Genomic DNA, 17,468 nt, shown 5'->3' on the forward strand with positions numbered 1-17,468 from the left:
TTTAGGGATACCAGTTAGAACTGGTATAGGGGAGCTTTGGAGCACTTTGTTTTGCTCAGCTCCTCTCTCCTTTGTTAGGTGGGGGCTCAGGGATCAGACGCACCACAGGGGGCGGAGCCGGCATTGTGGAGGGAAGGCACAGCCCTATTCAGGTCCCAGGTGCAACTCCTCCCTCCCATCTAGATGCAGATCTCCCTATTCACCACTGGGCAGACTCACCCTGGCTCCTGGAATTCCCCACACCATCCAGCACCTGTCAATCACAAGCCAGACATGCACTCCACATCAGGCAGGCAAACACATAGCACACAGAAATGCCAATTTCTAGAAGTGGCACCTCTCCACCAGTCACCATAAATCTGCGCACACCATTGCGCAGCATTTATTCTCACGAGTTCGCACATACTAAACTCGACCCTGCACTCCTCTCACAACAGGAATTACCATGGACACACATATCCCCCATGCATTCCTATGGGAGGGCAGGCCAATCTCACCACACGCAGTCAGAGAGCGCACGCACTTTACACTGGACCACCAATACCAGGTCACAGGAAAGGCAAAAAGTTGAGGGGTGAACCTGCCAAAAGGGCCAAGTCCAACAGGGCGGATAAAGATCAGCCCCTAGGTCTTCTGATATTGGATATATAAAGATCGGCCCCTAGGTCTTCTGATATGGGACGGATAAAGATCGGCCCCTAGGTCTTCTGATATGGGACTGTTGATGATCGGCCCCTCTGTCTTCTGAAATGGGACGGGTAAATATCAGCCCCTAGGTCTTCTGAAATGGGACGGATAAATATCAGCCCCTAGGTCTTCTGAAATGGGACGGATAAATATCAGCCCCTAGGTCTTCTGATATGGGACGGATAAAGATCGTCCCCTAGGTCTTCTGATATGGGACGGATAAAGACCGGCCCCTAGGTCTTCTGATATGGGACGGATAAAGATCGGCCCCTAGCTCTTCTGCGATAGCAGCACAATCACTCTCCCCTGAATGAAGTCAGTTCTTGTCTTCTAAGCCAGAGAGGGCCATAAACTTGTTTTAAAGAGAGGGATAAAAATTGGGTTGGGGCCTGTAAAGAGTTTGATTAGGAGCTTGATCCCAATTACTCTTTGGCGCCACTGGTTCCAGTTGCTTGTAAAAGAAACCTAATGGCAGGATCTTTATAGGATCTGGTTTTACCATGCCAGCTCTTGCTTGTGCCAGGTCTTCACCCGCAACTGTGGGGTTGCGAACATTTAGGATTACAGTGTCACCTGGGTATTTCCCCACCAGGGGCGCAATAACCCCCCATGACCCACACATAGGATCTCACTTTGAAAGTCCCTTCTGAGAGCTCCCCATTTGGTTCAGCCAATAGGTCACTTTATTCTCGAGGGCCATTGTTGGTCTGGAGGAGCCAGCAGGCAGACTAGGTACATTGCCTAAAACAATCACACAGGGGCAGGAAGCAGGGGGAAGGGCAATCACAGAAAAAAATCCCACCCTTTGCGGTTTCTGTCAGGCCGGCTCTAAGGGCATATCAAGCAAGCCCGAGCATCTCTCTCCTGGGTTGTCAAAGTGGGAGCTAATCCTCTGGTTGTAGCCAAATCCTGGGTGTCAGCACCACCACTTTCCCCCATTTCCCTGTTGATAACTGGAGGTTGCGCAGTTGGTACCATAGGGATTAATGGGGGGTTTACACGAGCAGTTGTAGGTTGCTGAGACTTTGTGAGTTTGCAGGGCCTATTTAGGCTGGCCTCCATGGCGTAGTTAATCATCCATTAGATGGCTGAGGCGCCCACTTAATGATGTTGAAAAGGTCAACAGCCGGGGGTGGAGGGCACGCTATTTCTGTATGCCTTTGAGTCACTGTGGTCTACTTAAAGTTAGACTGTTTTGATTTCTGCGTTCTTTTACTGCATTTAGCTGCCGGCCACGAATCAAGCGAACGGGGAGAAATTATGGTGCCATTGACAAGATAGGTCCCAACTGCTAATCCAGCACCATCAGAGCCATTGTCGCCAATACTGTCCCCTATAGATACACTTAGCATGCTGACGGAAAGGGCTGAAGGGGCGATGGTATCCTTATTAATCGAGGGAGATGGTCTTGGTGGCGTAGTCATGCGCCCATAGACTGTAACATGGTCCTCTGTTTTGAGAGAGAGAGAGCTGCCGCTGTGCCAACTTTATCTCGTTTGAGCCAAGGTCTCCAGGAACTCAGTTGTTGTGCATGAGTGTTGGTATGACCTCTCTTTCCCCATACGACCAGAGTGGATGATTAAACACACGGTACCTTAAAAAGCGGCAGGAGGATCTTCAGTGGTGGAGCAATGGGGCAGAAAGTCCTGCCCGGCTTCTGTCGGTCTATAACGAGCTCAGACAGGCCCAGTGCTTTAAAAGTGCTGGTACTGTCCGTCTGGAGTGCCGGCACTATTTAGGTCGAGCATTCAAGACCTCTTCTATCTGCTTTAGTATATACTTATATGTGTATGTACTTTCTGGGCTCTGGAGATCAGCCCTAGGATATGTCTGCTTCCGCTTAGGGACTTTATTTTTCTGTTCAATTGCCTCTATTTAACGGCTTTGATAGGAAATGACCAGTAGAGGTCAGTAAAATACCAGAATTGCTTTCTGCTTGTTCAACTGCCTCTGTTTAACTGTCCTGATAGAAAAAGACCAGTAGAGGTCAGTAAAATAACAGAATGAATTTAGCATTCTGTGGATTCCAGTCCATAGAAATTTTCTCCCACGATCACCCGTAGACAATAATATTTTTTTCAAATCTTGTATTTTCAGTGATATGACCACCGAAGGCCCTGATTTTATATTAAAAACAGAGCTTTGGACTATACCATTTCCCGCTGAAAGGCAATATTTCTCTCCGTGTGTTCCCATACCTGGCGTGTCATGCAGTTTGGTGCTTACTTTCCCTCCATGTTAAAGAACAGTAGATGTTTCAGCACCCAGGCAAATGTGCTGCATAGCTATCACATTGCAAATGCTTGTTTATTTTGAAAGGAGAGTACCGGCACTTCTCAACACAGGCGTAATACTTCTAATTGGAGAGTTCTGGCACTTCTCAAAAACAAGCAGGTCCTCTGGTACGGAGTACCTGATCTTATATTTTCCCATTTCAAGCACCGGATGGGCCCACCTGGCCCAGTCTTCGCCCGGGCACGTTCCCTGGTACGTCCCGCGCGGTGGGATTCACAAAGTGTGATGCTGTCTAGAGCCCTGACTTTGCCTCAAGGATGGCTAGGGGATGTAGTACCACCCCAGCCTCACCGGGAAAGTTCAAGTCGGCCAAATGTGGGCCAGGAAACTGCTGGTACAGATATTCCCCATATTCCTTTTCAACTTTGGCATTAAAAACTGCATGGGTGTCTAGTTTTCTAGCTGAATAACCTAGTATGCATTCATTATGCAGTCCTTTGTGAATAGAATCTGGGTGTACTATAATTTCTTCCACTAGATGGTGGTTCAGGATTACATTTCAAGTCGCACTCTGTATTCCAGTTTCTTGCTAGAAATTCCACAATAGTCGCCTACACTAGCTGTGTGCTCTAAACAAGAACAGCTTCTGCAGAGGGCATCACCAAAGTTCTGAAAAAAATATGCAGTTGCAGCATTACGTCACTGGCATCTGGGAATGATGCAGCTCGCAGCGCCCCTGGCTAGTTTTAACAACGCACTGATTGGAAACGACTACATAAGGTGATTGGCTAATGACTGCCTTTACAAACATTGAATGCCGCCGTGTTGTTTTTAAGTACAGTTTGTTTGCGTTCTGCATTACGCCTTCAGATCTAGGTAAGTATTAAGTTTGGTATTTTCCTTCAACCTATTATCACTTTGGTGGTAATAAGTAGGGAAAAATATTTCAAAGTTTATATATATATATATATTGTCAAAAAAAATGTACAGAGTATGGTGGTACTGCCTCGGAAGTACCGCTGTACCATACCAAAAAAATAAAATAAAAGTTAAATATTTAAAAATACACTTTAATAGACTATACTGTACAAATGGAGTGTACTAGAGTGTATTTTCTATTTTTAACATTTAAATGTTCACAATAAAGTCTATGGAGTAGCGGGGTCATACTTATAAATTGCCATGCAACTTAAAAAAAAAAAAGTGCAGCTCTCCCTAGACTGCTATAAAAATATATATAAAACTATAAATACATTTCTCTACCTATTAGCACTTTGATTAAGTGGCAATAGGTAATGAACAAAATAAAACCTATTACTTACCTATATTTAAGACCCTAACCCAGAACATGGTGAAACGTGAACGTAGCAAAACCGTAATAAAAACGACTTGGCTGCATTTTACCTTTAGTCAACACACCATCAGCCAATCACATACTGACTTCTCATCCGCATGTCCCGCGGTATACTGCAAACTTACCATGGCACAATTTATAACTAAGGTTTATAAAACTTCTGATTTTAACACTACTTACACTATTCAAACATGCTACCGAAAATGACCATTTACACCTCATAATGTATATTCCTGTTACATTAAATCTACAACATACAAAAAAAGAACTGGGGGTCAGTAATAAGAGCACGTGGAAAGATATACACAAGGATTGAAGGACTGTTATGATACCACTCAGGCATTCAGAGCAGAGCAAGGATTACCATCAAATTGCTGCTCGTAATAGAGCTAAGGTATCAAGCTCTGATGATCAATTTTATTATTTGGTCATCCGCCAGGAGTAGAAGGTCAGTCCATTGATCATAAGGACTACCTCAATGGCAAGCTCTTTTGCTCATAAACAATGCCATACCGGAACCATGCAGACATCAGAAAAAGAGAATGTGCTTATGTGCATATTTGAGGAAATCCAATGTGGTGCAGTGCAAAAAGAGCAGAATTAAAAAGGTTGTGTGGAGAGACTAATTACTCTAGATAATGCAACCCTCCTCACACCTAGTAAAAACGGTGCAGAGAAAATAATGCAGTAATCCCATGTAACTGCTATTAGTAAGTCATAGCAGTAATCCCTAGTAACTGCTAACAATAGGTCGACATGTTTCAGCCTTCAGGGGAAATTCCCCACGGCTTTCTTCAGGACCTGTAATATTCTAGCTACTGCATGTGAAAACTCTCTATTCATAATAACAATTTAGATGAGAGTAAAACGGTTGATTTGGACAATACAACTTCACTTGGTGCAAAACCTCCAATCACAGGGTGCAATCATCACCTGAAAGAATATGTAATAATGAATCCTTTTTATCATACATTGTGCTTCGAATTAGTGAGACAAAAAATCATTCTTATGTCCACTCAAACAATAAGCATATGTGGCTTACCCTTCATGATAAAGGATCAAACCTCACCTCCTTGGAACCTGTCTTAGGTTAATGAGGCCCCGCTCTGTAGGGGGAACAAAAAAGAAGAAAAAGGGCGAGGAATTGATCGCTAATAAGGGAATGCTAACGACATTGTCCCAGGTACTAGTGCGTATAGCATAAAGTATGTATTATACGAAGTATGCCTCAAAAAAGTGCATGCTCTCGTGTCTTGAAACTCTAAATGAGAAAAACGCTAGTAGGCGATCTAAACAAAGTGAGTCAAACATGAGTGGAAGCTCAAAGGTACAGCGCATATAGAGTCATTAGACAAAGGCATTTGAATAAGCTATGTAAACGCGCTGGCAGAGACACGTTTTTTTTAAAATACAAAATAAAACAAAATAAGACAACGGTCAAAAAGTGGGCGTATAAATACTAGAAACTCGGCAGACATTCTAGTCGACATTTGTGAGACCGGCCTCACGGCGTGGCCCTCTCCATCATCCAGCCAACCTGCAACCACCCTCAAGACACGACATCCCCGACTCCGGCCGCCCCAGCCACCCCCGATCCGCGGGCCGGCCAGAGGCCTGACCAACTCACCACCCTACCACGCATGTCCAACCAAGGAAGCGGGAGCCTCAACACAGACCCAGAGGCGCCAGCCCAGTCACACCTCGGGTCGCCTTCCCCGGGAGGACTCAATCGGCCACCAGGCCCCTGGGGAGCAGGCGCCTCCCCTACCGAGCGTCTGGGGTCCCTCCCAGGCCCACCTAAAAAGACCAAAGAAGTGAGCGGCAGGAAATCCCGCCGAACCCCCTCCGTCACCCCAGTCCCCCCTCTGCGAGCACTCCGGACTTCAAAGAACCAGCGGAGTATAACAAGGGGTGCCGGAGAAACAAGGACAGAGAATACCTGGAACCATCTGAGCCTGCAGACGCTGTCGCGGCTCCTGAACGCTGAAGTCACCTGGGCCTGCTGAGTGACTCGCGGCCTCTTGCTATTGAACCATCTGAGCCCTGCGGACTAGGTCGCGGCTCCCGAACACTGAACCACCTAGGCCTGCTGAGTGACTCGCGGCCCCCAGCTATTGAACCATCTGAGCCCTGCTGACGGAATCGCGGCTCCTGAACTCCGACCACCTGTGCCTGCTGAGAGACTCGCGGCGCTCCCCTTGAGGACGACTCGGGAAGAGATCGCCCAGAGACACGACACCCTCCGGCTCGAGGATTGTGAGCTTCCGCTGGGTATTTCGCAGAGACACTATCTGGAAAGACTGTCCCGCTAGCCCCATTCCCCACGACTGACGTGTGGTACGTTGTGCCACTGCTGTACTATTTGCCTTTTGGGTCATAAAGATCCCTTGAAATCATCGATAAAAGAACTTATCGTCCTACAAAGAATACGTGTGGTGTCCCTCTGTTCACAGTGCAGTTCAGGGTGTGCGCGCCTGGTTCGGCTTATTTGGGAGAGGTGGGTCAAAGGGGTGGGCAGGACGTGTATCGAACCCCCTTCCGGCGAACGCCTTTCCAACATTTGGTGGCAGACGACGGGATCCGAGCCGACACCGAAAGAGAGCGTGCAGTGAACGACTGACGCACTACCAAACAGAGATGGAAGGAGAAACCCCCCTGGGTGCCGCAGGTACCGAAATAAGCTCACCGTTCCGAGAGGATCAATTGGACTATTACACGCATAGAGAACTCAAACAGTTTTGCAAAGACCTTGGCATCGCTACCACCGGACTAAGCACAAAGGAAGACTTCCAGAAAGTACTGAAAGCCTGGGTCGAGACGGGGGCGCCCCCGACCCAAACGGAAGAAGACTCTACCCATGAACAAACAAGCACCCCGGCGAGAAACAACGGGCCAGAGGGGAACCTGTCCTCCGAGGAACTGGCGGACCGAGAGAGAAGCCGCAACCACGAACTGGAACTGGCAAAACTAAAAATCGAGGGAGAGATAAAACTGGCAGAGAAGAAGTTAGCCGTCGAGCAGTTACGGCTACAAGGGGAACTCGAAGAAAAGAGACTCCAAAGGGAGCACGACGAAAAGAAACTCCAGCTAGAACATGAACGCGGCCTGAAGGAGATTGAGTGGCGGGCTAGACACGAAAAGTCACAGCCGCCCGGGAATCCACAGCCCGCTCCCGCCGGGGAAACCAAAGTTCACATCCCCAAGGATGTGGTCAAGGAGTATTATAAGAACGATGAAATCCAGCAGTGGTTTAAGGCCTACGAAGTCGCCATGACCTCTCACCGAGTCCCGCAGAAGGATTGGGGGGCTGGCCTATGGGGCCGGTTCTTAAGCGAAGGAAGGGACACTCTGCTCGATCTGCCCTCCGCGGTCATGAACTCCTACAGCCACATGAAGGAAGCCCTCGTGGGCCGGTACGGACACACCCCCGAAATGTACCGACAACGGTTCCGAGATTGCAAAAAGATACCGGGCACCACGTGGGTCGAATACGTGAACTTTTACAGCCGAGCCTTGGACGGGTGGATCAAGGGCAGCAAGGTCTCCACCTTCGAAGAACTGTTCGATCTGATCGCCTGGGAACATTTAGCGGCCAATTGCTTTATAGAACTGCGCCAGCATCTCCTAGACAGTAAACTCACCGACCCTCGGAAGCTGGCCGCTGAGGCTGATCGTTGGGTGAACACCCGGGCCACCCGGGGCCCCGTGGGGGACTACGGCCGCCACAGTCAGGGTCCCCCCCGCCAGAGGGGCGGAGGGAACCACGGCCGACCAAGAGACTTTGCCGGGGGGTCCTCCACCAGACCCCCCAGCAGCCCACCAGCGGCGGGTTCGGCCCAGTCTCCAGCCAGCACCGGAGCCCCAGGACGACCAGGTCCACGAGCTAGGATCACCTGCTTCCGCTGCCAGCAGCCCGGACACTACGCCAATGATCCCCAGTGTCCCCAGTATCAGCGAACCACCACGACCAACCCCCCGACCCGGCAGATGGCCTCCGTGGCTCTGGGGGAAGAAATGGAAGACTCCGAGGAATGGGAACCGGCGGCCATGGCCCTGGTCTCCCTTGGTGATCGAGAAATGGTCCCCGGGACACCCTTGCCCGCCAACACAGAAAAGTACCGACAGCGGGTGACCATCAACGGCCACCGAGTCGAGGGCCTTCGCGACACCGGGGCGAGTGTCACCGCGGTCCACCGCAGCCTAATTTCCGAAGACCAGATCCTAGCCGGAGCCCTCTGTCCGGTCGTATCCTCCGACAATTCTGAGAGCCTCTGCCAGATGGCCCTGGTGCCCTTCGAGTGGGGAGGGGTCTCCGGAGAACTGAAGGTAGCGGTCCGGACCTCGCAGCCCGTAGACTGCCTCCTGGGCAACGACCTGGAGAGTTCCCCGTGGGGGCAGGTAGAACGAAGAGCCCACCTGGAGATGATGGGCCTACCAGAATGGGTCTGCGCCACCACGCGCTCCATGACCGCACGAGTGGCCCCCTCCAAGGGCGGTGAAGCCCTCTTACCGAACACTTTCCCCGAGAGCAGGGACCCCCTACCAGAAGCAGACAACCCTCCTTCAGAGGAAGAAGGAGACACTAACCCAGGGGAAGGACCGGAACCTTCCGCCCCAGAGGCCCCGATGGAACTCGAAGAACTGCCCGAGTTGGTCCAGTGGCACTGCGAAGGGGGGCCCTCCCGCAAAGAGTTCTGCCAGGAACAGACCACTTGCCCCTCCCTCGAGGGACTTAGACAACAAGCCGAAGCCCAGGTCGCCGGTGACCAAACCGGAACCCATTGGGTCTATTGGGACAATGGCCTCCTCTACAGCGAGCAAAACTCCGCCGAGCTAGGCGCAGCACGAGTACTGGTGGTACCCCTGCGGTTCCGGAGCCTCCTCCTGGGCCTGGCCCACGATGTACCCTTGGCAGGCCACTTAGGCCAAGACAAGACATATCAGCGATTGGTTACCCACTTCTATTGGCCCAAGATGCGAGCGAATGTAGAAGCACACTGCAAATCATGCCTCACGTGCCAGGGCAGTGGGAAGAGTGGCGGAAAACGCAAAGCTCCCTTACAACCATTCCCCGTTGTGAGTACCCCGTTCGAGCGGGTCGGCATCGACATCGTGGGACCCCTGGATCCGAAGACCGCCCAGGGCCACCGATTCATCCTTGTCCTGGTGGACCATGCCACCCGCTACCCCGAGGCCATCCCCCTCCGCACCGTGACGGCTCCCGTGGTGGGCCGGGCTCTCATGGGGATCTTCTCCCGTGTCGGATTTCCCCGCGAGGTTGTGAGTGATCGCGGCACAAACTTTATATCCCGCTACATGAAGTCCCTGTGGCAGCAGTGCGGAGTCACGTATAAGTTCACGACCCCCTACCACCCCCAGGGCAACGGCCTGGTGGAACGCTTCAACCGAACTCTGAAGGGAATGATCCTGGGCCTCGAAGAGCCCCTGCGCCGGAAATGGGACGTCCTCCTCCCTTGCCTCCTATTCGCGTACCGGGAGGTTCCCCAAAAGTCTCTGGGGTTCAGCCCCTTCGAACTGCTGTACGGACATCCCGTTCGAGGGCCCCTGAGCCTGGTCAAAGAGGGCTGGGAGACAAGCCCCCGGGGGACACCCCCGGATGTGTTCCGCTACATCCTGGCGCTCCGCAACCAGACGAGGAAGTTTAGAGAACTTGCAGAGGCTAACCTCGAGGCCAGCCAAGAAGAAATGAAGCGCTGGTATGACCAGAACGCAACCCTGGTCGAGTTCCAGCCGGGCCAGCAGGTTTGGGTCATGGCTCCGGTGAAACCCTGCGCCCTACAAGACAAATGGACTGGCCCATTCAAGGTGGTCGAACGGAAGAGCCAGGTCACGTATCTGGTCGACGTACAGTCCCCACGGAACCCCCTCCGGGTCCTCCACGTAAACCGTCTCAAGCCCCACTTCGTAAGGACAGAATTGAGTTTGCTACTGGCCACCGATGAGGGGGCAGAAGAAGACACTGAACCCCTGCCCGACCTCCTGTGCACGAAAGAACTGGACGGTTCCGTGGAGGGTGTGAAACTGTCGGCCACCCTCACTCCCCAGCAGGCCGACGACTGCCGCCAGCTGCTCGGACAATTCGCAGACCTCTTCTCCCTCATTCCAAGGGTGACCGACTGGTGTGTCCACGACGTGGACACCGGCGACTGCCCGCCTGTGAGACACCGAGCCTACCGGGTGCCTGACCGGGTCCGCACCTGCATCAAGACCGAGGTACAGAAAATGCTCAACCTAGGGGTCATCGAGCCCTCCGACAGCCCCTGGGCCAGCCCGGTGGTTCTGGTCCCGAAGGCGGCCTCCCCAGGGGTCGCCCCCGAACTAAGATTCTGTGTAGACTATCGGGGGCTCAACGCGGTCACCCGGGCAGACGCTCACCCTATTCCCCGAGCCGACGAGCTCATCGACCGCCTGGGGGCCGCCCAGTTCCTCAGCACTTTCGACCTGACCTGCGGGTACTGGCAGATCGCTCTCACGGAAGGGGCGAAAGAGCGCTCTGCCTTCTCCACGCCAGATGGCCACTACCGCTTCAGGGTCATGCCGTTCGGAATGAAAAACGCCCCAGCCACGTTCCAGCGGTTGGTGAACAAGGTCCTGGCCGGACTCGAGGAGTTCAGCGCAGCGTACCTTGACGACATCGCCGTATTCAGCTCTCAATGGCACGAGCATCTCCAGCACCTCCGACAAGTACTAATGGCCCTGCGCCGAGCAGGCCTGACAGTGAAAGCCAGCAAATGCCAGCTCGGACAAGGCTCCGTGGTCTACCTGGGGCATCAGGTGGGCAGCGGCCAGGTCGCCCCTCTCCAGCCGAAGATCGATGCCATCAAGTCCTGGGAGCCCCCCACCACGCAGACAGAGGTTCGGGCCTTCCTGGGCCTTACGGGGTACTACCGGAGGTTCATTAAAAATTATGGTAGTATCGCAGGGCCCCTCACAGAATTGACCTCCAAAAAGCTTCCGCAGAAGGTGCAGTGGACCCCCCAGTGCCAGCAGGCGTTCGACGCCTTGAAAACCGCCATGTGCACCGCTCCCGTACTCAAGGCCCCCGACTACTCCCAAGAGTTCGTGGTCCAGACCGACGCATCCGAACATGGCATCGGGGCCGTGCTCTCGCAGTTCGACGACAAGGGCATTGATCAGCCCATAGCTTTCATCAGCCGAAGGCTGCTGCCGAGAGAGCAGCGTTGGAGTACTATAGAGCGAGAGGCCTTTGCCGTAGTCTGGGCCCTCAAGAAACTGCGGCCCTACTTGTTCGGAACCCATTTTCGAGTACAGACGGACCACCGGCCCTTGCAATGGCTAATGCGGATGAGGGGGGAGAACCCCAAGCTACTACGATGGTCCATCTCCCTCCAAGGGATGGATTTCACTGTCGAACATCGCCCCGGGACGGATCATGCCAACGCCGACGGCCTGTCCCGGTTCTTCCGCTTCGGCGAGGAGAACCCCCCAGTGGATGGGTAGTTCTCCACGCCTTTCAGCTGGGGGGGACGCGTGTGAGACCGGCCTCACGGCGTGGCCCTCTCCATCATCCAGCCAACCTGCAACCACCCTCAAGACACGACATCCCCGACTCCGGCCGCCCCAGCCACCCCCGATCCGCGGGCCGGCCAGAGGCCTGACCAACTCACCACCCTACCACGCATGTCCAACCAAGGAAGCGGGAGCCTCAACACAGACCCAGAGGCGCCAGCCCAGTCACACCTCGGGTCGCCTTCCCCGGGAGGACTCAATCGGCCACCAGGCCCCTGGGGAGCAGGCGTCTCCCCTACCGAGCGTCTGGGGTCCCTAAAAGACCAAAGAAGTGAGCGGCAGGAAATCCCGCCGAACCCCCTCCGTCACCCCAGTCCCCCCTCTGCGAGCACTCCGGACTTCAAAGAACCAGCGGAGTATAACAAGGGGTGCCGGAGAAACAAGGACAGAGAAGACCTGGAACCATCTGAGCCTGCAGACGCTGTCGCGGCTCCTGAACGCTGAAGTCACCTGGGCCTGCTGAGTGACTCGCGGCCTCTTGCTATTGAACCATCTGAGCCCTGCGGACTAGGTCGCGGCTCCCGAACACTGAACCACCTAGGCCTGCTGAGTGACTCGCGGCCCCCAGCTATTGAACCATCTGAGCCCTGCTGACGGAATCGCGGCTCCTGAACTCCGACCACCTGTGCCTGCTGAGAGACTCGCGGCGCTCCCCTTGAGGACGACTCGGGAAGAGATCGCCCAGAGACACAACACCCTCCGGCTCGAGGATTGTGAGCTTCCGCAGGGTATTTCGCAGAGACACTATCTGGAAAGACTGTCCCGCTACCCCCATTCCCCACGACTGACGTGTGGTACGTTGTGCCACTGCTGTACTATTTGCCTTTTGGGTCATAAAGATCCCTTGAAATCATCGATAAAAGAACTTATCGTCCTACAAAGAATACGTGTGGTGTCCCTCTGTTCACAGTGCAGTTCAGGGTGTGCGCGCCTGGTTCGGCTTATTTGGGAGAGGTGGGTCAAAGGGGTGGGCAGGACGTGTATCGAACCCCCTTCCGGCGAACGCCTTTCCAACAACATTCAAGTCCGCTAAGTAGGCAAATTGACATAAAGAGTTCTCTACATTAGACTAAACACAGAGTCAAAAATTGCGGCGTAAAGCTCATGACAAATTGAGAGAGAGAACCATCACACAGCAACTAACCTGTCCGTCGTTACCTCTGCGCAGTGCTGAGTCAGGGGGAGAGGCAACGGCTTGACAGAGAGACCGGCTTAAATACTTAAAAAATACCCGATTATGCACAGTGAACTTCCGGCGCAGAATTCTCGCGTCATCGTGGAGACGCGTAGGGGGTCAAAGTTGCCAAGATAGCGTGAAAAACGTCACGGCGTGGAACTACACAATGACGTCACACGCTACACAAATGTAGTTCATACTGCCAATGTTGACAAAAATTGTAGTTCTACAGTTATTAGACATAATTCGGACAAATATTGTGACTTATGTTTTAAGAGCAAAGCCGTAATGTCGGCATATCATCCCAAAGGTGTAATTCACTGACAAGGTTGTAAATGTCAGTCGTATCAAATCCTGAAACAACGAATATCGATCGTGTATAGTGTAAGAACAATAAAGTATTGTTCTGTGACAATGCAAATATAGAGACGACTAACTGATTTATGTGGTGGACTCGCGGCTAACAAAATGCCATGTTGAAAAGCCAAAGCCGAAAAAAGAGAATCCCAACTAGTGGAGACTCAGCATACCCCCATACTATACATCAAGGTAATTGGTCAAAAGACATATATAATGGTGGATCTTATTAATCAAGACCTATCCGATGTACAAGGAGTCTTGTGAGTCACAACTCTGTATTGTGTATCGAGGGTGAAGATCCAAAAAGAGACTCAACCAAGAGCTTCAGTATCACCAGTGATACAGTGGCCTACTCAGTGCTATGTCTAGACCATGCAGGTCTAAAGGAAAAGTAGTGAGTGCCAACAGATATATATTCTAAACTCACCCAGGGTATATCGTCATTCAGGCCAAGAGTGTCACTGTGGAGCTTATGAACCCATCTTTGCTCCTTTATAAATAGATATCTGGAAATGTCTCTAACATGTGATGGTATGATAGGTTTTTCTAGGACTGTCCACTTGAAGTCCTCTGGGCCATGGTGCGGTTCTGAGAAATGTCTCGTCAGTCTGGTGGTAAGTTTCTTGCACCTGAAGGTGCTTTTGTGTTCTAACATGCGTGCCTTGACTTTACGGGTTGTCATCCCGACATAATTTGTCTGGCACGGACACGTGATTAAATAAATCAAGTTGCTACTATTACAGTTGGTAAACTGAAACTGCACCCATGGTTTGTTGGTTCCTATCTCGACACTTGTAGTATGTGAGGTCTGTGGGCATATGGAACATTCACCACAGGGATGGTGGCCTGTAACTGCTGGTAAGCCCCATAGCGTGCCCAATGGCCTTGTCGGTGGTACTTTAGGGCGTGTGTGAACCAATCTGTCTCTGATATTACTAGCTCTTTTGAATGCAAATAGCGGCAAGGCAATCTTTTCTTTACAGCAATTCAGAAGTCCCCAATGGTTTTGAATGCTCTTCTGAATGTGATTAGATAAAGTGCTGAATGTATGCACAAAAGTCAACCTATCAAGGGGTGATTTCTTCACTGGTGGCTCAAGTAGGGCCTCCCGGTGGTTGTTAGTGGCCCGTTTGAGAGCTCGTCTCACTAATCTGCGAGGATAGTGCCTCTCCAAAAGTTGTGTTGTCAGAGCTCTGGTATGTATGTCAAAACACTCAGAGGTAGAACAGTTTCTCCGAACACGAAGAAACTGTCCATAAGGTAAATTGTCTCGCAGTGCTTTTGGATGTTGGCTGTCATACCTTAGTAGTGAGTTACGCGCCATGGGTTTGCGATAAATGTCGCTCTCAAGGCCCTGAGGTGTAGCAAAGATGGACAGATCGAGAAAAGCCAAACTGTTGATCTCTACGGTAAATTTTAAAAAATCATTCCGTGTATTCAACCAATGATGGAAAGCAAGAATAGATTCATGATTGCCACGCCAGATTACTAACACATCATCGATGTAACGCTTCCACAAGCGAATCTAAGCAAAAAAAGGGTTAGTGGGAACTAGAACGTGTTCTTGTTCGAAGGCGTGGACATACAAATTCGCCAGACTGGGCGCAAAGACACTCTCCATGCTGGTCCCTGATATCTGCAAGTATAAGGTTTCCTCAAACTTGAAAAAAAATTCTTTCATTGCCAGCCGGGCGAGCGCCATAATGAAATGTACCGGTGTGATAGATTTCAGGTCAGTGGCTTCCAAAATCAACATTACAGTCTCCAAGGTTTCATCTTGGGGGATAGAGGTATAAAGGGATTCAACATCGAAGGAAACTAAAAAGTCTCTCTCCGTGTCAAATTCGATTTGGGGAAGTAATCTTAGTACATCTTTCGTATCCTGCAGATACGTGGGCATTTTTTGTACAATAGGTCTAAAAAAAAGTCTACAAAGGTAGACAAGGGTTCCAAAATCAAACCCTGACCAGAGATGATTGGTCTTCCAGGAGGAGGTCTTTGAACTTTGTGTACCTTAGGTAATATATAAAAATAAGGGATTATGGGGAATTTAGTTTGTAAAAACTGAGCTTCCCGTGCTGTAATCCATCCCTCATTTAATGCCTCTTCACTATACTCAGCTATGATTTTCTGAAGTCTCGGAGTAGGATCTTCAACCAGGACTTTGTATGATTTCTCATCATTAAGCTGGCGTAAACATTCAGTTCTATAGTCAAGAGAATTTAAAATGACTATAGAGCCCCCCTTATCAGCTGGTTTGATGATAATATCATCATACTTGGCTAATGCTTGTAGGGCCTGGTGTTCGATGCGCGATAGATTCTTGTAACTAGCGCGCTTATGTTTGCACAGTTCAGTGACGCCTTCGAACAAGAACACGTTCTAGTTCCCACTAACCCTTTTTTTGCTTCGATTCGCTTGTGGAAGCGTTACATCGATGATGTGTCACTAATCTGGCGTGGCAATCGTGAATCTATTCTTGCTTTCCATCATTGGTTGAATACACGGAATGATTTTTTAAAATTTACCGTAGAGATCAACAAGACCAGTTTGGCTTTTCTCGATCTGTCCATCTTTGCTACACCTCAGGGCCTTGAGAGCGAAATTGATCGCAAACCCATGGCCCGTAACTCACTACTAAGGTATGACAGCCAACATCCAAAAGCACTGCGAGACAATTTACCTTATGGACAGTTTCTTCGTGTTCGGTGAAACTGTTCTACCGCTGAGTGTTTTGACATACATACCAGAGCTCTGACAACACAACTTTTGGAGAGGCACTATCCTCGCAGATTAGTGAGACGAGCTCTCAAACGGGCCACTAACAACCACCGGGAGGCCCTACTTGAGCCACCAGTGAAGAAATCACCCCTTGATAGGTTGACTTTTGTGCATACATTCAGCACTTTATCTAATCACATTCAGAAGAGCATTCAAAACCATTGGGGACTTCTGAATTGCTGTAAAGAAAAGATTGCCTTGCCGCTATTTGCATTCAAAAGAGCTAGTAACATCAGAGACAGATTGGTTCACACACGCCCTAAAGTACCACCGACAAGGCCATTGGGCACGCTATGGGGCTTACCAGCAGTTACAGGCCACCATCCCTGTGGTGAATGTTCCATATGCCCACAGACCTCACATACTACAAGTGTCGAGATAGGAAGCAACAAACCATGGGTGCAGTTTCAGTTTACTAACTGTAATAGTAGCAACTTGATTTATTTAATCACGTGTCCGTGCCAGACAAATTATGTCGGGATGACAACCCGTAAAGTCAAGGCACGCATGTTAGAACACAAAAGCACCTTCAGGTGCAAGAAACTTACCACCAGACTGACGAGACATTTCTCAGAACCGCACCATGGCCCAGAGGACTTCAAGTGGACAGTCCTAGAAAAACCTATCATACCATCACATGTTAGAGACATTTCCAGATATCTGTTTATAAAGGAGCAAAGATGGGTTCATAAGCTCCACAGTGACACTCTTGGCCTGAATGACGATATACCCTGGGTGAGTTTATAATATATATCTGTTGGCACTCACTACTTTTCCTTTAGACCTGCATGGTCTAGACATAGCATTGAGTCGGCCACTGTACCACTGGTGATACTGAAGCTCTTGGTTGAGTCTCTTTTCGGATCTTCACCCTCGATACACAATACAGAGTTGTGACTCATAAGACTCCTTATACATCGGATAGGTCTTGATTAATAAGATCCACCATTATATATGTCTTTTGACCAATTACCTTGATGTATAGTATGGGGGTATGCTGAGTCTCCACTAGTTGGGATTCTCTTTTTTCGGCTTTGGCTTTTCAACATGGCATTTTGTTAGCCGCGAGTCCACCACATAAATCAGTTAGTCGTCTCTATATTTGCATTGTCACAGAACAATACTTTATTGTTCTTACACTATACACGATCGATATTCGTTGTTTCAGCATTTGATACGACTGACATTTACAACCTTGTCAGTGAATTACACCTTTGGGATGATATACCAACATTACGGCTTTGCTCTTAAAACATAAGTCACAATATTTGTCCGAATTATGTCTGATAACTGTAGAACTACTTTTTTGTCAACATTGGCAGT

At 50.3% G+C, this 17,468-nt stretch overlaps 1 protein-coding gene across 2 annotated transcripts in view; it reads left to right on the top strand.

The window, feature by feature from the left end:
- Positions 1–17,468, top strand: part of PKNOX1 (PBX/knotted 1 homeobox 1) — a 244,138-nt gene that overhangs the window by 49,601 nt on the left and 177,069 nt on the right. The window lies entirely within an intron of this gene.

Source organism: Triturus cristatus, chromosome 8, assembly GCF_964204655.1.
Source record: "Triturus cristatus chromosome 8, aTriCri1.1, whole genome shotgun sequence".
NCBI classification, from domain to species: domain Eukaryota; kingdom Metazoa; phylum Chordata; class Amphibia; order Caudata; family Salamandridae; genus Triturus; species Triturus cristatus.